General features: G+C 56.6%; 1 protein-coding gene and 1 long non-coding RNA gene across 2 annotated transcripts in view; one reads left to right on the top strand and one right to left on the bottom strand.

Moving 5' to 3' along the window:
- The window catches only part of SYT2 (synaptotagmin 2), a 103072-nt gene that overhangs the window by 18211 nt on the left and 62630 nt on the right, over positions 1 to 22231 (bottom strand). The gene's annotated exons all lie outside the window — the stretch shown is intronic.
- LOC117803454 lies at positions 3402 to 4778 on the top strand. The gene is made up of 3 exons (XR_004627340.1): positions 3402 to 3573; positions 3721 to 3854; positions 4613 to 4778. It is a non-coding gene; the product is annotated as an uncharacterized LOC117803454 (long non-coding RNA).

Raw genomic sequence — 22231 nt, forward strand, 5'->3', positions numbered from 1 at the left:
ATCTGAGCAGAGGCGGAGACAAGCGCAGCAAAGGAGGAAAAGTCAAATCCTCGGGGATTTATAGCTGCCTTGGCCTCCCTCGTGGCTCCGGCTGCAGTCCTGCGGAAGGCAGCCAGCTGGAAGGGTTGAGGATGACAAATGGTTGGAGGCTCCAGGGGCTCCCAGGACAGAGTGAACTCCTCTGTCTGGTCAGAATCACCAGAGCACGAAAGCATGAAATGGCACCATCAGCCAGGAATGGCTGCAAGGTGCTGCGACACCAACACGGGGACACTTGGGACACTCGGGACACTCGGGAGACAGGCTGGGGGCTGGGGGGAGGTGCCTGCTCCGGGCCTGCAGGGTCAGGGGTCTTGACAGTGGGGGGCTGGGAGACCCAGCTAGCTGGGAGACCCAGCTAGCAGCAGATAGACCAGGGAAGGGATGAGGAAGGCTCTCATTCCTGGGGAGACCCTGGGAAGCTTGTGCGGACCACCCCCCCACACAGCACCCCGCCCTCAAAGCCTGGCTCGGTGGGTTGCAAGTGCGACCCGGGAATCTTCGAGTAGCCGCACACGTCCTGGCTCACCCTGACGCAGGTGGTCAGTGGTCACACTGTGGGAACTGAGGTTCTGCGAATTCAGAGACTTGCAGGGGAAGTTAAAGTTCAAGACCAGTGGTTGGAAATCAAATAAGCCTTGAAGGCTCTGCACACCGGGATAGTGCCCTCCGCCTGGCTTCCATCAAAGGCTGCAGGAGGAACCCACAGGCACAAAGAACTTAATAACCAGTTACGTCTCCGGTCTTGTTCTCTATGAATCTGCCTGGGAGTGCACGGTCATGTCTGAGATAAGGCAAATTCCGCTCAGCTAAGTGCTTGCCCCACAGTCAGCATCATGACTGGAGCCTAAGTCTGCCTGAGGCCAGGTCTCCCGCTCTCCCATTCCCTGTCCCCTCCTCCCTGGGACGGGGTTGGGGGGCAGACCACAGCGGAAGCTCAGGAAGGGGGAGTCTCCAACAGGGGGAGCAGAAGCCCAAGGAGCAGGGGTGGAGCTGAAGCTAGGTAGCTAGGTAGAGTGGAGAATCCCTGCAGGTATTCCCTTCTGCCCCCAGGCCACTGGCTGCCATCCATCTGTCTGTCTGTCTGTCCAGGATGGCCACTTGGCTCCTGTGACAGTCTCAGTCCTCAGCACTCTGGCCTCTGCTTCTCAAGGGAGGTCGGTCCACCTCTGGGCTGCAGCCACCACTCAACGAGCCCTCCCCACCTGCACCTACCCCTTCCCCAGCTTTCCCTCTTCCCCCACCTCTGCACTGCAGCGGAGAAAAGTAAAGATATGGCCATTTCAGTCAAGCTCCGCTGGACACTGGAGTGAGAGGGCTGAGAGCGGGGAGTAGCTGCACCGGGAGCTGGTTGGGGGTGGGGGGCAGAGCCAGGTGAGGTGGTGCATGTGGTCTAAGAGTCTTTGCACACTCAGAACCACGCTGGTATCTCTGAGCACTAGCTCGCTGTTTCTGGCCCCCTCTGGCAGGAAGAGCAGCCACGTTTGGCCTGGTGGTGGGGGGTGGGAGGGGCAGTGTCAGGGACCCAGTGACAACCTGGTTGACTCATTCTTTATCTTTTTTTTTTAAAGATTTTTTATTTATTTATTTGACAGAGATAGAGACAGCCAGCAAGAGAGGGAACACAAGCAGGGGGAGTGGGAGAGGAAGAAGCAGGCTCACAGTGGAAGAGCCTGACGTGGGGCTCGATCCCATAACGCTGGGATCACGCCCTGAGCCGAAGGCAGACAATTAACCGCTGTGCCACCCAGGCGCCCCCGACTCATTCTTTATCTTATCTATTTTTCTCTCTGTCATGTAAGACCAAACCCGAGGAAGCGGCCTGGAGCAGGGGAAGAAGCAGGACAGCAGGTGGGTGTTAAGAAGGTCATATGAACAGAGAACCCTGGGGTACAGCAAAGCAGGGATGGCCGCCCCTTTCCCCGAGAGCCCTCCCAGCAAGCAGAACAGGCTCCGGAAGCTCTCTCCTCTTGACTCCAAACACCCAGAGGCGCTCTGAGCTCAGCTGTGATCCTGTTATCTAAGACGAGGTGACCATAACCTGTCAGGTAGGATGGAAGGAAGGCAGAGGGGAGGCAGATGGGATGCGGGAGGTGTTGGGAGCTGGCCTCACACGCACTCACACTCACACTTACAGAAGCTTTCAGATACTCTGCTTTGGGGGCTTTGCTCGGCTCGTGGCCAATGTGGGGGCACCGTGGAGGCTACCCTGCCCCAGGGCTTCGCTCTTTGGGTGCTGGTATGGAACAATCTCAAGAGAATGTTAATCAAAAAATGAATGCACACAAGAGTACGCACCATTTCGGTGGGGGGAAGGGGGAGACGTGTGCGATATGTGCTTACATATTCAAGGACTGGCTCTGGAAAGACGCAGAGGGAGTTGGTGACATGCGTTGTCACTGCTTCAGGGGAGGGGAGCTGGGAAGGAGTCATTGGCAGACAGATCGCTGTGCACCCTGCTGTGGTTTTTGGATTTTGAAACATGAAAATATATCTGCCTATCCCCTCCCCCACGCCGGGGGGGGGGCTGCACAACCAGGAGCCCCGTCCCCAGCCTTGTAAAAGAGGGGACAAATGAGGGGCCTTGTGGTGCTCACCCAGGAAGCACCCAGCTTGGGAGTCACCATCAAGGCCTCCCCCGCCTCTCCCAGAGGCCACCCTGCTCCCTCACCCCGCTTCTCCCCTGCCCTAGAATGTGTCAGCAGCTCTGAAGGCCCACACGCTTCTCAACTGGCTCATGGGCTCCCCCGGGGTGTCCTCCCTGATGAGACTCTGACCCCACATCAAAGATGAGTAAGTTTGATCCCCACCCCCCACCCAAAGCACATGGGCGTGCACGTGCGCACACACACACTCACCCCCAGCTGCCACCTCAACCTCTGCAGTAGGATCTGGGGACCCCGCCCATCTGTGGATTATCACACTCAGGCCCGGCCCTAATACAGATAATGGGGCGCTAACTGGATACAACGTACTTAATCTCTCCTCAGGTTGTATTTGCAGAAGCCAAGGTAAGGAGATGGAAATAAGTAACCAGCAACACACCGCCCACCGAAGCCAGCTGGCTGAACAGATAAATTTCTCCACGATAAGTTTCTTTCTTTACTTTTTGAACCAACGCTCCAGTCCTACATTTGGTCCTGGGAAGCTGAGGATCAAGTTTCAATGAATTACTTTTCTAGCTCATTTTGAAAATAAATTAGCCATCTCTGTGAGTTCCTTGTGCAGTGAGGCCTGGGGCAGGCCACATGCACCTCGACTTTGCAGCAAGGTTGCCACTGCTTGTCTGTAGAAGCAGAGCCAGCTCCTGACCCACTGCAGGGTGCCAGAGAGTTAGGAAGTCCTTCCCACAGTCTAACTTCAATCCCTCCTGCTGCAACCACACTCCCACTCCTTTTCCTTCTTTTACATGTGAGCTGAGATCAGCAAATCCCAGGCCACCTGAGGAGAGGCCCCAGGCGGGCGGAGGCCATAAGAGGTGGGAGGAGATGAGCGGTGGGATTGAGTCCCTCCCGAACCTCTGCTGGCACCTCAGTAAGTTAACCATCCCTGCCGTGCTGGCGGGTGGTGACCGAAGGGGAAGGCTCGCGCGAGGGCCCTGGTGCCCCGCAGGCCTGCACCCCTGCAGCAGGGCCGCCGTCCCTGAACCTAGACTCGGGGTGCGGCTATTCTTCATCACAGACGAGTGAAGCCCCGGACTGTGGGAGCCCACGGAACCCGGCAGACAGCACTGTCCAAACCCCTTGTCTGAAAAATGAAGAAAGCTGCCCCCAAGGGCCGTGAGTTCTCACATCACACAGCTTGGCTGAGCCTTCGTAAGTAGTCACGTCCGCCCTCGACTCCTGCTCTTTGTCGCCCCCTCCTCCACCCCCAGCAGCCCCCAGGTTCCAGTTCATCCTTGCTCAACGGAAGCAGGGTGCAGGGGGTACAGGGGGTGCGGGAGGGGCAGGGAGGCTCCATCAGGCCAGGCCCTGGGGGCCTGCGTCCCTCTGCCACCCCAGCCAGGACCACAGCTGGGACCAGGACAAAGGAGCCCCCAAGCAGTGGGGAGACGGGCTGGGGTCCAGACTTGCGCGGAGCCCAGACCGCAGCGCTGCACACTCCCGCAGAGGGAGAAGCTGCTGAGTCACCTCCACTGGCGGCCCGCCAGCCGACAGGGCCTCGGGTGCTGCCAGGCCGAGGGGTCCCTCTCGCCCAGGACCTGCTGCATTCCCTCCCCCTTCTTCCAAGACTCAGAATCCTGGGTCTCTGTCCAGAGCCCCGCTGCACCCGACAAAGCCTCCCAGACCCATGGGCAGCTCTCCCGGGGTGGAGGAAAGGCCTTCCATGGGTTGGGTATCAGGATACTTGGGAACGGGGTTGGAAGGCTGGGGGACCCTGACTGAGTGGGGATACGTGGCAGCTTGGGGACCTGCGACCCCCAGGTTGCCTAGGGCAGTGGGGGTGCAGAGGCCTGACCCCCAGAGTGTCACAGCGCCTCTGTGTGTGCTGTGAGTGGGGGGCTCGAGCGGTGGGACCCGGGGTGGGGGGGGCTGTGCCTGTCACGTTCACGCAGGAGTGCTGCTTCTGGCAGCCCATGGGGAAGCATCGGTCGTGCAAGAGGAACCTGGTGGCTTCTTAGCGATTGCCTGACACGAATCCACAAGCTCCCTGCTCTGCCACATGTCAACGGCTCCAGACTTCCCAACGCGGCCCCTGTTACCCCGCACACCAAATGCACGTCTTCATTTTGAACTAAAAACCGTTAAAAACTGATGCATCCTCTTCCTGACTAAACGTTACAAGCTTTGAACACATGGGCTCTGCTGAACACCGCCCCGCCAAGGGACCGGGGGTTAGAGGCTGGGCCGAAAGCAAGAGTCTTTGAACTTGAGTGTGTGAGTGTGGAGGCGTGGGCTGGTGCGCAGGTTGTATTTATGAGTGTGGTGGAGGGTGTGAACGTGTGGATGGGAGTGTGTGGTGTGCGGGGGTGGTTGGGGAGAGGGGGAGAGGGGAGCCGCAGCAGGGTGATGGGGCCCCAGGCGGCTCTGAGGGAGGAAGGGAGAGGCACCAGGAACCTCCTCCCCGGAGGCCTGGCTCATGCAGACCCGGTGGGCTGCCAGGACCAGCCCGGCCCCATCTCTGCCTCGGCATGGATAAGGGCTCCTCCCACCCCGCGCAGGCTCACGGACTCTGAGGCCCCAGTCAATGCTCACAGCCCAGAAAGGAGAAGGTGGGCAACTGGCGGAAGGCTCCATTAGCCGAGTGACAGAGCAGAACTGTGGCTCGGCGGCCTGTGCTCACGGCCGCTGTGAGACGAGCTTCAGGCCCAGCCAAGCCAAGTGACAGCAGGTGCCGGAGGACCGGGACAGCGAAGTGCGGGGGGTACTGGCAAGGCTCTGTGTGTGACCCCACGTGTGGCTGTGCTAACACGCATGCACGGCACCATGAACACGTGTGTAAACAAGTGAGTAAATGCGTGGGTCATGCAGCCACATGTGGGAACGTGAGAAGCCCCAGGAAGAGAGAACCGGGGGTCCCAGACCACACCCCTTGTCCGGGACTTGGGGGTGACAGGCAACGACCTTGTGCTTGGATCGCGAGCGGGACGGACCCCAGCGTGGGGCACCTTGCAGACCAGAGCCCCAGGGGTGGGGAAGACGGCAGTCCCCCCACCCCACAGCAGTGCGCTGTCACCTCTTGCCAGTCCCTCAGGCGAGGGGATCCTCTGCTTTCACAGGTGGCCTGAGGTGTGGGACCCGAAGGAGGCATCAGGGGACCTGGTGTCTCTCCCCTTCCTTCCACCTCTCGGAAAGTGCCTCTAAACCTCCCTGAGTTGGCCCCCTGACCTTCCGAGATGCTTGGAGCCCTTCACGTCTGAGCATGAGCGGCACGAGCGGTGCCAGCGCAGTGAGGAGAACGTGGACGTTGGAACAGGACTGGGTTCAGACAGGGCACCTAGCAGCTGGGCACCCCTAGGAGCAGGGCTCCCGCCCCGGGCATCATTCCTCAGCTACAGAGGGCGAGCGAGGTGCCGGTCCCAGCAGGGCCCAGTGAGAACAAAATCAGCCACAGTGCCCCGCCACAGAGTGGTCCCTGAACGCACATGCCTTTCCTCTCCTCGGTGCTCCTCGGCAGGCTGGCTGTGTCCGTGCTGACCGTGGGCCCCGGGCCAGGCCTCGTGTCCCCAGGAGGGGGCCACAGCACTGACCAAGAGCCAGGGATTCTGCTCTCCAGTCCCCCTCGGGCCAGGAGATGAGGGGCACTTCGGGGAGCCCGAGGCTAGGGAGTCTCCTCCCAGCCCCGCCTGGTCCTCAGGGAGACTGCGCCACTCCTGCCCGTGTCAGAGTCACTTGCGGGAGGCCCAGCTCCCAACGACAGTAAGGGCTGCGAGGTGGGAGGTGTCTTGTCGGCCTCTGCATTTCCTGCTGGGCCGGGCTGAGGGCCCTGCGCCCAGGAGCGCCTGGCTGCTGGGCTTGGCAAGCAGGGAACGGAGAAGGGAGGGGCTGTCACCGGGCACTGCACCCTCCCCTCTGGCAGCCACATCCAGCAAGCCCCCTGTTTTGGAGGGGAGAAGAGAGACTCTGAGGCTTGGGGCACGCTGTCAAGGCCAGACCCCCACAGCCTAGGGCCTGAGAGGTCATGGGCCTAGGGGAGGCAGGCCTGCCGCCTTGGACGGCTCAAGAAGAGGGAGACAGACAGGCAGACTTGGGCTTCTCCCTCGGGAAAGGGAGTCCCACGCAGTTGAGACCTCGGGAGAGTTGCAGGCTGAGGAAGGGCGTGAAGATTACTTCCCTCCTTAATGAGGGGCCAGGCAGAGGTTGTCCGCCTTATCCAACCTTGAAGGTAACATCAGGGCTAAGTGCCAGGAGTACGAGACGAGAAGACTCAGCGCCCTCCTCAAGCAGCTCAGGGGAAGACGACACCCTCAGAACTTCTCAGAGGTGGAGCAGGTGGGATTCTCCCCAATGACGAGACATCTGAGGCTCAGAGGTCAGCTTACCCAAGGCCCCACTGCGAACTGGAACCCTGATTTCCTGGCACCCAGCCCAGGGCTCTTTCCCTCCTAACAAGCAGCCCCAGCGTGCGGGACTAAGTGTGGGCGAAAGATAGCACAAAGGCCCACAGGGCGGGGGTACGTGCCAGGGGCAAGGAAGGAAGCCTCCCCTTCCTAGAGGTTCTACTGAATTCCACACTGAATCTCATTTCGTGCTCAGCCATGTCAGGTAGTACTAGTAGGTACTAGTATTCCCATTTAACAGATGAGGAGACTGAGGCCAAGCAGGGTACACTCTCATCGCGTCCAATTTCCCTGCCCCATAGGACACAAAGAGCTGCCCTCAGGTGGCAGAGTATTTCATCGGGGGCCAAGCAGAGAGCTGGGGCAGTCTGAAGTCGGGGGAGCCCAGTGTGCCCTCAGCACCTGGGGTGGGGGGTTCACCTGAGGAGGATGCAGTCTGCTTCCCCTGTTTCCTCCCAGATGCTGGACAGGCCCTTGGGAAAAGATGTGCCCTTCACTTTTCAGATGAAGATGCCCATTACTGCCAGCACCTCTGATAGCTCGTGGTCTCCCAAAACTAAAGTGGGTCACGCAAGTCCCGGGGGCACAATTCTATTCCCTGAAGAAGCCAACTTTCTCCTGCCTGACCTGGGAGTCAGAACAGACATGGGGAATAGGAGCCCAGGGGGGCAAACCATGTCCTCAAAATGCCAACGGGCTGGAGGAGGGAAGAGATGCAGGAAAATTCCAAGTTGGAAAGTTCAACTTGAATTCTATGTGGATCCAAACCTGGAGGCAGGACCACTGAGCCAGGTAAAGCCCCCGGGGGGCCACATGGTGCACATTAGCGCCTGGCCTCTGGGTCAGATGGACCTGGCTTCAAATCTCAGCCCTGCGAACCTGGGCAGGTAGCTTACTTAGCCTCCGCGGGTCGTGCTTCTCCATCTGTAAAATGAGAACGAGAATAATACCTGCCTTGTAGGGTTGTGAGGCTCAGGGACAGTGACTGTAAAGCATGACATTGTGCCCATATCCTGTTCCTGAGGGGCTGGAACATGCAAGGAGCACGCAGGGGTGAGGGAAGGGTGGGCAGGGCGGGCCTCTCCTAAGCGCCGTACTGTGGCCCAGGTTAAGCTCAGTCAGCGTCCTTCTCTACTTCCCGGAGCCTGCAGCTCTCTGTGCTGGTGGCCAGGCCTCTCTTAGTATAAACCCTCCTTCCCCCGCCTGGACCCTCTGCTCCAGCCCAGACCCAGCTCTGGGCTGAGTCCTGTCTCTGAGCCACGGCACTGTCCCGTGTCCGACTAGCCCCCTCGCTCCAGCCTGCGCCCCACACGCACTCACACCATCCATCGCCCAGCATCGGCCGGCCTCTCCAGCTGGGCCCACTGGGGCTCCATTTTGTTGGCTCAACCTCTCAGATTCTTAGGGGAGGGGTCTGACCCGGTGCCCCCCACAGAAGCTAGCAGAGTCTGGCTCTTCTTCCTCCGGCCACTGCTCCCATTCTGCAGTGACAGAGCTTGGAGGCAATGAGGAGAGGTGGTGCCGGTGCCCCGAGGACATCCCAGCTGCACCCCAGCCAGGCCAGGGGGCCACCAAGCAGCAGTGACATCCGGCAGGTGGCTGGCGGGCTGGTGAGCCACTCGGGAATGGGTGCTATTGGGAGAACCAGTGTCTGGGAGTCATTGGCACAGGTGGCTGGGGGGGGGGTGTTGGGAGAACAGTCACCCTGGGGAGAAGGAAACCAGAGACAGCCTCCGGGGCACATCAACATTTGGAGGATTCGCAGGAAGAGGGGAAATGCCAGGCAGAGTGAAGAACAGCCAAGGGTGGAAGGAGAGCCAGGAAGAAGAGAAAATGGATCTGCGGTGTCAGAGGTAAGAGAGTGGTGGGTGGGGACACGGGCAGCCTTTAGGGTGCTCGCGCAGGGGAAAATACCAATAAGTTGTGCACGTTGTTGAATCTAAGTCATACCTCAATCAGAAAGAACAAAGACTGCGCAGAGGAGAACGCTCTCCCAGCTGATCCGTGGTCAGTGCTCCAGCCCCGCACTTACGCTCTCCGTTTGGTCTGCGAGAGCTGGACTGGAGGGCCGCCAGGCCCCAAGTGGCCCACCTGCTTCCCCCCATGAAGTGCAGGTGCTCCTGCCGAGAGACCATGGAGCAAAGGCACAAAGAAACAGGGAGCACCCCTCGGGGAAGGCTTTCTGGAAAGGAGCCCCAAGCCAGGGACACAGGGGTGGGCTTGGAAGGGACTGGATAGTTCTAGGCGAGAGATCCGGCAGGTGGCAGGGATGGGTGTCTGACAACTGCAAGATGAGATGGGACCACTCACCACCCTGGCCCTGGAAGGTGCCGGAATGACAACTGACAGGCAGGTGGGTGTTGCAGGAGGACACCGGCCCTGGCTCGAGAGACCCCACCTTCTGGGACATACTCCCCGGAGCCTGACCTGGGGCAGGAGAGCCTCCTTGAGCCAGGACAGCAGAGGCCTCTAGGCTTCTCTCCCGGGAGCTGAAGCATTGCTCTACACCCACCATTGCCGAGCACATTGAGAATGGGCCCTGCCGTAGTCAGGAGTAGAATGCACACAGGTTTCCAGCCTCTCTGCCATAGGCTGGAGGAGACCGGAAAAGGAAGTGGGCAGGGGATCGTCCCCTTTATGCAATGGGTGACACTGAGCCTTGCAGAGTGCGGGCCTAGAGGAAGCACATTTGCCCAAGTGCGCAGCGTTCTGCCATCTCAGAGCCCAACTGCTCACATTAGTTCGGAAGGGCCACACGCAACACAGGTTACAGCACAAGAAACCCAGCCAGAGGGAGGAAGGGACTGGCCCAAGGTCACAAGGTTCGTGGGGCAGAGCCTGGCTCCCAAGTCAGGGCTCTTCCCAGCCGGCGAAATCTTCAGGTTTGGAGAGTTCAGAAAACAGGCACATGCGAGTTATCAGGGGCTTCGGTCTCCCTGTGGAATGGCCCCGGGGTTAAAACTTTAACTGGAATTCCTGGTGTGGCTCCCATCAGACCCTGGGTCCCTGCGGCTGGTAAACGGGAGGCAGCATTTCACCTTTTCCATATACGGAGCCGGTCTGTTTCAGTAGTTCTAATATTCTGCCACATATCCAGGCTCCTCACACCCTTGGAGCAGGAAAGGCTTCAGGCATCTAACTTCATTTTTTTCTACCAGCCATGTCGGCTCTCCTTGGTGGCCCCCTTGCCCAAGCAAGGTCACCTCAGAGGCGAGGACCACAGCGCATCTCCATGGCTCAGGGGCCTGTCTGCCCCTACCCCCGACACTGCGCTGGGGGTTCCTCTGCTTGCAAGACCAGCGGTGTGAGGGCTGGGGCAGAAGATGAACTCTTCTGCTGGAAGCGCCCCCCTCCTTCAGGCTCAAAATGAGGGAGGAGTTTTGCATAGTCAGCATTTTCCAAAACCCTGATGGGATGGTGGTTTTGTGAGGTAATGAGTACCCCGTCATTGAGGGTATTCAAGCTGAGATTAGACACTACTGGAAGGGATGCCATAAATAGGGAGGGGACACAGCCTTGGCCTAGATGAACTTCAAGGTTCCCCCTCCAACCCTGTGAGTTTCCAAAACTCTGACACCTCATCCCAACCCTTGCTGGCAGCTGGCCTCATTCGCCCAGGCCCTGCCAGCTCCCAGGCTCTTTGTCCTCAAGAGAGGTCAGCACCTGATTACGCGGGGAGCTCAACAGGTCACTTCGTAACATCACTACTCTTGCAGGGATGGCTTGGGGGTATGGAAATTAAATACAAAATGGAGACCAGACTTGAGAATTCCCTGAGCGGACAGGGTCATTTAGGCCATGTCAGCAAAACTACATCTAGCTTATTTGATGAACATAAGCAAGATTTAACTTAGATGAGTTCTTGCAAATGCCTCTGATAATCATTAAAAAAAAAAAGTGGTCTTCCTAAAAAATGGTGTAAGGTAATCACCTTTATTTTTTTTTTAAAGATTTTCCTTATTTATTTGACAGAGAGAGAGACATCCAGCGAGAGAGGGAACAGAAGCAGGGGGAGTGGGAGAGGAAGAAGCAGGCTCCCAGCGGAGGAGCCCGATATGGGGCTCGATCCCAGGACTCTGGGATCACGCCCTGACCCGAAGGCAGACGCTCAACACTGAACCACCCAGGCGCCCCGAAGGTAATCACCTTGAACCAATCCCCTTCCAAGTGGAAACTTCCATTGTAATAAGACCTCTTGGTAAAGGGTAAGCAACTTCCTTTCTCACTTGATAAGCCGTCCTGTAATGACAGGTCCCCGAGCATCTTATCAGTCTTCGAATTTAAAAGCTCCCAGTTCACCAACTGTTCTTAAATGCACAATAAACTCTTACTAAATACTATTTATTGATTTGGTGGTTTCAATTTTGCTTTTTCTGGGCTTGGGGTAGGATGGGGGAAAAAAAGGACAAAGGACGGCATGGAAGGAAGGGGGGGCCTGGAACCCAGTGTTGTCACCACCAACGGAGTTGGGGGGCACACTGCAGGGCAGGTCTCCGTGAGCTGAGTCGGGACTAGACGGGCAACAGCCCAGCACTGGCCTCCTGACTGGGGTGGTTGTCAAGTGACAAGGGAACCCGCTTAGCTCTCCGAGGTTCATTAGAGAAAAAGGTGAATGTTGAAGGCGTGTCATGGCAGGCAGCTCATTAAGCCCACGGAGCTTAAAAATAGTGAGACACACAGGCATGGGGGGGAGGGGAGCTGGGGACTGAAACTCCAGCTCAGCATCCCAGAGGCAGGAACAGCAACCCCTGGAGAGTCTGAAGCCATCCCCAGTGGAAGGAAGGCTGCTTAGCCATCGCCTGATCTCCCCGGGGAAGCTTGGAGCGGGACCCTGCTGGAGATGCCGCACCTGCTCGGCGAAGAGAAGATGAGCCCCAGAGAAGGACTGAGCTCCGTGCAGATGTAGACAGGGATATGACAGAGTGACACCTGCCCTGGAGGACTTCAGAGCCTGCCTGCTCACGGACACTCTACTTGGTTTCTCTGGGTGCGAGCACCCCTCAAACGTCCTTTATACCACCTTTCTGATCCGTCTGCTGTGCAGGCTTTGAGACTAGACAGCCTTCACTCAAATCCTCCCACTGCCACCTGCCAGCTTGGTGACCTTGGAGAAAGCACTCCCTTATCCTGGACTTGCTTTCTCTTCCATAAAACAGAGACACCACGGATCCCTACCACGTAGGGTTACATGCACTAGCCTCCGAGAACCTGGAATGCAGTAGGACCTCTGGCAGGTTCCAGGAAGCAGGGACTGCGGAGTAAAGGGAGGGCCTGGCAAAGGTTGCACGGGCTGGATGAAGACACAGAACTGTTGCGGCTGCCTTGCTTGGCGGTGCCTGACTGGGTTTGAAAATAATTAGCGCTCTCACTGAGAAAGGGTGGGAAACCAGGGGAGCCAGATTGAGAGTCAACCAACACACGCAGGCACCTGCTGTGGGCTCAGCACTTTTCCATAGATGATCCCAAACCAGGAGGTGGGGCCAAGCACCAGCAGCCAGCTAGGTAGCTGACTGGTGGGAGGGCACAGTGACTCTGGGGAGCAGAATTCCAGAATGCAGGAGTCAAGAGAAGGGAGACCAAGAAGGAGGGAGAGAGGTATGGAGATGAAATGGCCTTTTCTGGCTTAGATCATAGGAGAAGGTCCCCAGCCCAAGGGCCCTAGGATGAAGGGAGGGTACAGGGGGGTCCTCGTTCACCACCCCACTCAGTCCCAACCTGGCCTGTTGACACACTGGGTGGGAGAAGTGTTGCTGAGTACTCCTGGTGACCTGAGACCCTGGACATCTACTCCAGCCTTCACTCCCAGGGGGCTCAGGCTACTGAGAGGTAGCATGGGGCTTATACAGGACAAAAAGCTGCAACGCACCTTAGGATCGATTATTCTAGCCCCTTCTTGAACAAGGGGAAACCAAGGCCCAGAGAAGGGGAATTTCTTTCTTTCTTTCTTTTTAAGATTTTTATTTATTTTGGAGAGACAGAGATAGTATGAGTGGGGAGGGGCAGACAGGGAGGGAGAGAGAATCCCGAGCAGACTCCACACTGAGCACAGAACCCGACACAGGGCTCGATCCCACAACCAGGAGATCGTGACCTGAGCAGAAATCAAGAGTCAGGGGGTGCCTGGGTGGCTCAGTCGTTGGGCATCTGCCTTCGGCTCAGGGCGTGATCCTGGCGTTCTGGCATCGAGCCCCACATCGGGCTCCTCTGCTGGGAGTCTGCTTCTTCCTCTCCCACTCCCCCTGCATGTCTCTCTCTCACTGGTTGTCTCTTTCACTGGCTGTCTCTGTGTCAAATAAATAAATAAAATCTTAAAAAAAAAAAAAAAAAAGAAGGGCGCCTGGGTGGCACAGCGGTTAAGCGTCTGCCTTCTGCTCAGGGTGTGATCCCGGCGTTATGGGATCGAGCCCCGCATCAGGCTCCTCTGCTACGAGCCTGCTGCTTCCTCTCCCACTCCCCCTGCTTGTGTTCCCTCTCTCGCTCGCTGTCTCTATCTCTGTCAAATAAATAAATAAAATCTTAAAAAAAAAAAAAAGAAATCAAGAGTCAGACGCCCAACCAACTGAGCCACCCAGGAGCCCAAGAAATTACTTTCACATCAGTAACAGAGTCAGAGCTAGAATCTAGGATGCTTTCCACTCCACTGCACTTCCCACACCCCGACCCTGAGTCATAGATCCTCTCTGCCTCTTAAATTCCACATTGGAAGCTTTATATAATGTTGGGGGGGGTACTGGAGTGAGGCTCAAAGGGACACAGGAAGTTCCTAAGACAGAGAAATGCAGGGTGTCTGGTCGTCTTTCCCAGGACGCAGCCAATGTTTATTGAGTATCTACTATAAGCCAGGCAGTGTGCTGGGAACACTCCCCTATCTTACCTCATTTAAAGCTCACGTATAGAAGCCCGGTGCTACAGGGACTACCGCCAGACTATCAGGGTTCAAACCCTGGCTCTGGTAGTTCAGTTGTCTGGGCCTGGGTCCCCTCATTTTGTACAATGGGACTAATAACAGTACCTACCTGTCAGGGTACATGTAAAATACTCACAACGGGGTCCGATAAAAGTTAACTTCCAAAATAAGTATACCATTTGACCCAGCAATTCCACTCCTAGGAATGTGCCCCAGGGAGGGGAAGATCCATGTTCTCTCAAAAGCCTTGACAGGCAGAGGACGCCTGGTGGCTCAGTAGGTAGAGCACGCGACTCTTGATCTCTGGCCTGTGAGTCTGAGCCCCACGCTGGGTGTAGAGATTACTTAAAAAAAAAAAAAAAAACTTTAAAAAAAAGAAAGAAAAAAACCTTTACATGAATGTTTATAGTCCTTGTAATAGCTCCTAATAGTCAAAATCCAACCCAAATGTCCATCAACTGAAAAAGAATAAACCAAGTGCGGTCTATCGACACAATGAAATATGATTCAACAATACGAAGAAATGGAACGGCACCTGCTACAGCCTGGAGACGCCCTGAAAACGATGTAAGGGAAAGAAGCCAGACACGAAAGAACACATGTTATATGATTCGGTTTATATGAAATATCCAGAAGAGGCAGACGTGCAGAGGCACGCCGTAGATCATCAGTGGGTTAGGGCTTGAAGAAAGAGATAGGGAATGACTGCTAACGTGTGCAGCTTTCTATCTGGGGTGGAAAAAAAAATTCTGAAATTAGATGATGGTGGTGTTTGCACAGCTATACTAGAAGGCCTGCACTAAAAACCACTGAATCGTGCACTTTAAATGAATGAACTGTATCTCAGTAAACACTTTTTTTTAAGTAAAAAATCGATATGCCCCTGTAAAGTAAAGGAACTTCCAATCACATTTAGAGGGGGAGGGCGATGAGGTCCAGAGAGATCCAGCCCTTAGCCCAATATGGTTAGCAGGTTGCAGGAGCTGACTTTGGACTTTGTGGCATTGAGCTCCAAGTCCAGGGCTCTTTCCTGAAGCTTCCCCTGAGGCCTAATCGAGCCTGGACTCCCAAATGTCTTGGGAAAATCTTCCATTCCTTCCCCCCACCCCACGAGGCAACTCAGCAAATTCTCCTTGCTATCTAACCTAACTCTTTCCAACTTCCTCAGGTATGAGGTGCAGGGAAATTTGAGGTCAAGGCCAAGGTTACAGGAAATAGGCACCAGGCCGGGCCCCTCCATTTCTAGCCAATGCCCAACACTTTCTTTAGGAAGCCTGGGGAATGGAGCGGATGAAATACAGTGGACTCCGAGCATGAGCTCACGGCTGACTTTGGAGGTGACCTTGGCAAAGCAACCTCATCTCTGGGGCTCTCGGTAAAATGATATTTGGAAAGAGGCTCTGAGGAGGGCTCCAGAGGCGACATTTCCAAGGCTGAAATGAAGTGTCCTCCCTTCTCCATATCTGCTGTTCACCCCAGATGACCAGCTGCGAGGGCTGGGGGACAGTGGGCATCCCTCAGTTGCTGGCCTGGGTATCTGCAGCCTGGTCCTCACTGTGGTCTTCGACAGAGACCTTTGGTGACCACACGTGAGACCTTTGGCCTAATCATCAACCCAGTACCGTCAGCAGGTCAGCTCGGCCCTATCTCCTACCCTGGGAAGGAGACAGATGAGGGAGGGGATAAAAGTGCTTTCAAGAATTGTCCTTGACTTACTTGGCAGGAAAGGGGCTGAAGATGGCACAGCGTCAATTCCCTGCTCCCGGGCAGCCATCTTCCCTGCCTCCCTGCGCTGCAGATAGCCTGGCGGAGGGTGGGAGGACGGAAGAGCCGCCTATCTGGCCATTCCAGGGAAGGCATGACCCATTTGTCTGTGGCTCCTGGCCAGGGCGTCCCAGCTCGAAGGGGATGCTCCTCCCCCCTGCTCTCTGCTTGTACAACTATGGCCCGTGTCCAGAAACACTCCTGCCCCACTGCTGAGAAGGAGGTAGAGACACAAAACCCCCATGCCTTGTCCTGGCCAAACGAAAAAGAGCAGACATGGAGAGAGGCCAGATTCAGCCTAGAGTCACCCAGTCTGAGTGGCCTCACTGGGAGAGCAGCCCACTGGGTTTGGTGCACGTGTAGACATTTCGATGGGCCAGAGCCTCAGCCAGGAGGGCTGCCTGCATCACAGAGGCTGAGACAGGAGGGCGCCAGTGCGTGCATCCTCTAGGCCCACTGGTTTTCCCAGACCATCACCCACCTCACTGGATCCCCAGGACACCCTGGAAGAGGTGAGAGAGACAGTTCTCCGTCTCCACATTTTCAAATGGGGACAAATGAAGTCCAAAGATGGGAAGACACAGCATGTGTGGGACCATGTGTAGTAACTCACCAGTGAAATCACTGGCTTCCACACCCTTCCAATCAAAGACAGTCACATCCCTGCCTCACCCCACTCCTAGCTCCACTGTGATGTTTCTTTCTCTGCCAAATGTCCCTTTCAGTTTTAAGAAACGCCATAAAGACAGCTAAATCTTTATTAACACTGTATGCCTGATACTTGCTGTGCTTAGAGCTTCCCATGCCAACCCTACGGCATACCAACTAATTTATTTCCACGTTAAAGACGAAGAAACTGAGGTCCCAAGTGTTTAAACAACAAAATCCCAAAGGAGTGGGGGCAACCTGGCGCACGGCCATCCGAGCTCTCCAGCACTGTGCAATGGTGCCGAGGACCCAGGAGGTACAAGGATCTCCGTACTCCAAACCCCACCGAAAGATGGGCCACGGTCCCAAGGCAGGCTCAGGGAGTCTGCTCCACATGGAGCAGAGATGCAGGGACGCCACTGCAGGGAAGCTGGGCTGCGCTCTGGCCTGGGGGCCACGTGCCGGGGGGCATGGGGACAGGCTGCAATCTGTCCGTGAGCAGCTGGCTGCCCTTGAGGCCCAGCCCCGGCCAAGCAGTGGGGAGCAGGCTGAAGGCAGCCCCACTGTGAGCAGCAGCTCCAAGAGCCTCCGCGCTGTAACACTGCAGAATCTCCTGAAGGCACAGGGCTGGCGCGTGGAGGCCCAGGGCCTTCCTTCTCCCCCCCAGTCTCAGCCCCGCAACCCCCCCCTTCCCCTCCCCTCCCCTCCCGGCAGGAGGTCACTCTAGCTGCATGGTCTCCAGGGACCGTGGGGCCCGCGGACCAGTTTGGGATCCACGGCACCAGGTTTAGTCTCAGGGGCAGCGCTGACCTCCAGGAATGTCACTGTGGCCTCTTCCCCCGGGGTGGGGGGGCAGGGAAGAAAGCTAGCTCATTGCCAAAGTGGGGAGGTGAGCTGGATGGATCCACCCCCACATGTTCCCCCTAGCCTATTCCCCGAGAGCCGGAGATTCCCACGGTAGGAAGTCCTTCCTCGTACCTCACCTGAGCCCTTCCTGCTGCAGTTCAGCCAGCCCCACTGCCTCCTACAAGAAATGCTTCTGTTTCCCAATGCACCCTTTGTGAAATTGCTGAGCTGCGACTCCATGAGCAAGACAGCAATCACAAAAGCCATTAAAGCAGCCAGCAGCTGCCGTGGGGTCAAGAATTTCATTTCAGTTGAGGAAAGGCTGGGGGTTTTGGCTCTCCACCCCCCCCCCCAGGCCGCCCAGCCCCTACCTAACTTCGGGACCCAGAGAACAAGAAAGCGGGATGCAGAGAAAAAAAGAAAACAAAAAAGGAAAGGTAGCAAAACAAAGGCGGGGCGGGGGGGGGGGGGGAAAACCATTCACAGCTTCTCTTGACCTGCCAAGGACTTTTTCCGTATCTTTCTCTGGGCTCAGGGGCCCAGATAAGGAAGCAGCTTCTGCCCGGCTCTGCCTGAGCTTTCACTCGATGGGCCATCTGCTCCAAGGCCTTTCTGCACAAGCTTTTAAAAGTCCCATTTCTCCAGGGAGCTGGAAGCTGGGGAGGCGGCAGCTCCGAACAATAAGGGAAATTTATTAGGGATCAGGGCTGCGAGGAGGATGGTGCAGGCGGATGGGGCCGGATGCTGTCCAAGCTACAAAGGGTTATTTAATGCGGTAAACCCAAAGGCTCCTTTAGAAGTCAAGTGCTCACATGGGAGGCCCTACACTCTGCAACCTTCCTTTTCAGAATCCTGCCCACCCCCCAGTCCCAAATCAGACTTATTTCCCGTCCTTTGCCACTGGGCAAATATTGACTTTCTTTCACTCAGCATTGCCAGTGGAACTGAGACCAATGGGGCTGGCTATTGTCTCCTTCCTCGGAGAGGGCAAGGCAGGCTGTCAGCAGAAGAGCTCTGAGCAGGGGCCGACAGAGACATGTCAAGAAAGAAAGCCTAGAAGGAATATCATGATCTTGGGAGTAATATTTCTGTCTGTCTTTCTTCTACTTTGTCTCTCTGTCCTCTGTCCCTTTCTCAAGCGCATTCAGGTTTATCTTTTCACATTCTGGCTGTCCTGCGGCCACATAGCATGTCTGACCCAAGAGAAGCAGCATACAATAGCTGGCAAACGACCAGAGCTCTGGCCTGGGAATTACAGTCTCAGACACGGGGCAACCTTTTGCTAGTCTTTTCATTTTCCGGGACCTCAGTGTTCTCATCTGCCAAATGGGAACATCAGACTAGATGCTCTCAGTATCAGGCCAGAGGGGCTTTCCCATCGGCGACCCATGTCCTTCTGCGGCCATCAAGGCGTATTGCCTTGTGCTCTCTGATTTTAGAAGAGCTGGAAAATACCTGCTTGGTGCTTAATGGGCAGAGAGGAAAGAGCACGGGATGAGGGCCCCCAAGCGAGGCGCTAACATGCCCTGTAATACTGGGCAAGGTGCACCCCCTCTCTGAGGCTCAGTTTGCCCATCATCTGAACCCCACGGCCTCTTTCAGTGCCTTGTGCTGTGGTTCCACTCACCTAACCCACCCCCATGAGCAGAGATGCCTTTTCTCCAAGACCTCATTTTACAGCCCTTTCCTAGCGACTAACCTTGAATGGAAGGCTTGACGCCTCCGGCTTGTATTCCCTCGTCACCAGGAGCGTTAAGTTCACCTCCCTGCTTTCTCTGACAGACGCACACTCTGCCTGCAGCCCCTCCACAGGCCCTGTGACAAGGACCCGTGCATTCAAACTCCTGAAGCCCTGAGCCGGTGCGCAGAGGGAACAGGATGCGGGAGGCTGGGGGCACCGGCTCGGAAGACTGTGCCTGGTGACAGCCGTACCACTGTGGGCTCTGTCCCCACCCTTCCTTTAACCTGAGCCTCCCCTTCGGGACAAAACAGAGCCTCAAAAAGCCCATTGCTTGCGCAGCACCCAGTTCACACTAAAAACTCCCCATATTCCAGAAATTTTATAGAAGTTATTCCCATGTAGTCTTTGTAAGAACCTGGGCGATAGGTAATTTCCTTCCCATTTCACAGATGAGATAGCTGAGGCTCAGAGAGCTTAAGTAATTTTCCCAAATTCACACAGCTAATAAGAAGAGCCAGGATGAGAACCTAGGCCTGTCTACCTGCAAAGCCTTTGTTCTTACCCCTCATCATTCTTACTAAGAAAAAGAGGCAACCCCTCTTCCCAGGTTGTCCTAGAACTGTGACCAAGGGGCAATGAGCGCAGATGCCCAGATGACACCCACAAACCTCCCACCCCACCCAGCCCCAGTGAAGGTAGTGCCTACAGGGCCCTGAACCAGAAGGCTTAGAAGGACCTTCATTCATTTAAAGCAACCTTTTACTTTGCAAATGAAGAAACTGAGGGCCTTGGATGGGACTTGCCTAAGGTCACTCTGCAAGTCTGGGAAACCCTAAGTCCTGGCCCTGCCACCCCTCCACCCAGCCCACCAGTGCACCCCATCTGGTCTGGCTCTGGGGTCTGGGATCCTGAGAGTCCCCCCAAGGCCGAGCCAGGGCCTTTGCCAGCCCTTCCACCCCAAGCCCAGACGTGCCTCTGTGTCCTCGCCCCCTGGATCCAGTCTCAGCCCACCCTGGGCTTCAGAGGGCTCATTCCTGGAAGGTTCGGGAAGTGGAGTCAAACCCCCATGTGTCCTCACCATAGAAGGGATGGGAGGTGTGGCAGAAAGTGGGGAACAGAGAGCTAGAGGCAAACAGGTGTGAGGTTATAGGAAAGTCAAGCAGTTTTTTTTCTTTCACATGAAGTTTCTGCTACAGAATGATGCTGATGGTGAGAGAGGGAGAGAGGGGGAGAGAGAGAAAGACGGGGGAGAGAGGGAGGGAGGGAAAGAGGGAGAGGGGGAGTGAGAGAAAGAGAGAGAGGGAGAGGGGGAGAGAGAGAGAAGGGGGGGACAGAGGGAGGGAGAGAGGGAGAGAGACAAAGAGGCGCACTGCTCCTGTGCCACAGGGAAGCTCTGGAAGCCCAGGGGAGATCCCAGGCCCTGTCCGCAGGGAGGCGCACCTGTTCCCCCAGGCTTTCTTGTTATCATGACTAGCAGTTACCACTCACCGAGGACACCGAGGGCTCAGCACCGGATGGAGCATTTTCCGAGGGTTTCTTGTTTAATCCTCACAACAACCCTAAAATACCACCACTATTTTCATTTCAACCTGAAGCTCGAAGATGCAAAACACTGTATCTTGCTCAAGGCCACACAGCTAACAACCAATAGAGCCAGGGTCTCCCAAGGATTCACTCCAGGGCTGTGCAAGGCCTTGGAAGTGGCCTCTCCATATAGCGCATTTAGTCTCCCATTGTCTCCGCTCTGGGGACAGAAGTGTGTGTGAGGCGGGTGTGAACCCAGCCAAGCCCCCTGCCGGCACTCAGACACCAGTCCAGAGCTTCGGCCACAGACCTGCAAGGTGGGAAGGGCCCTGGGAAGTGATCTAGTTCAACCCTCTCGATGGACAGATGAGGAGAGCAAGGAAGGGGCTTGCCCAAGGTCACACAAGGTCACACAAATTGGAGGCAGAACCTGGGATTAAACTCAGGCTTCCTGTCTTAAGCCAGCACTCTCCCCCACAACACCCTGAGGCCCAGTGAGAAGCTCGTGGGTTCCATCCCAACTGCAGACCAAACCAGAGTTCACCCCAGAAGGAGTGAGATTGGGCTTTCCTATGGCAAAGGCTTGTTGAGGCTGCAGAATGCGGGGTTAGGGGCTATTGTAGCGGAGATCTCTCTCAGCAGAGAGGGGATCTTTCTAAACATGATTCCTTCAGATCACCCTTGTCTGAGGTCGATGCAGCCCCGTCTAGAGCCAGGGGCCAGACGGCATGACCTTGGGGGGTCCTTGACATCCTGCTTTTGCCCACCGGACTCCTATCTCTCACTGGGAATCTCTCCCCAGGGAGGCTCTGCCCGCTGCAAGGAGGATGTGTGGCACTGGGAAGCCAGACATTCTCACAGCTGTCCTGGAAATTTTACAAGTGGAAAGAGACGATGGGTGAGCAGGCTGAGGGACTCAAGGCCCTGCTGACTGTCTTAGGGGGTGGGGAGCCACAGTTTCCCCAGAGCCTGGGTTGCGGGAGAAGTGCAGCAGGCGAGGCTGCACCCCACCCATTCTTTCCACGGGCCTCCCCTGCAGGTGTCAGAACTGGGAGGCTTTCTGGTACCATAAGCTCCAGAACCCCATTCCACAGATGAAGAGACTGAGGTTCAGAGAGCTAAGTGGGTTGTCCAAGGTCAGAGGCTGGGTCAGAATGGAAGCTTCCTGATTCCCCTGGAACGTTGGGTGCACAGCTCCACACTGCCTCCCCCCTCCCCAGGAAGTGAGCGCTGAGCTCCCCGCAGAGAAGCCTTGGATCAAAGGCGTGCATTCCTAGGCGCCAAAGCTAGGGGCAAGCGCCCCCCGGGGAGGGGGGGGGCTGTTCACCGGACCACCCTACCCTCCACCTCGTCCCCATTCCTGACTGGGGCGCCAAGTGTCTTCATCTTCGTGAGGTTCAGAGAGGCGCAACAGCTTGTCCAAGGTCACACAGCAAACTGAGTAGAGCGTGCCCTCCTACTGCCCTGTTGCCCCTTCCTCAACCCCCACCTCGGTCTCTCCAAGCTCTGCCGCTTGCCAGAATCCTTAGGACCCCGCTTCCTCCAACGCACCGAGCCGCGGGGCTCGTTGGAGTACGAAAAAGTTTCGAGGAGAGGAAGGGGCGAAGATGCCGCCGCCCATCCCCGCCCCAGACCGCTGCGGCAGGGCGGGAGGCGCGAAGGGACTCGAGCTCCGCGCACCGCCAGTGTCCCCAGCGCGTCCCGCTCTGCGCCAGGGGGCTCCCGAGCTCCGCGCGCGGGGCGCTTCGGCTCAGCCTCACTGCGGCGGGGGCGGCGGGGGCGGCGGTGGGGTCCCACGCGCCCCGCACCCACTTTTCACTGT

This window comes from Ailuropoda melanoleuca, chromosome 8, assembly GCF_002007445.2.
Source record: "Ailuropoda melanoleuca isolate Jingjing chromosome 8, ASM200744v2, whole genome shotgun sequence".
In the NCBI taxonomy this organism is placed as follows: Eukaryota; Metazoa; Chordata; class Mammalia; order Carnivora; family Ursidae; genus Ailuropoda; species Ailuropoda melanoleuca.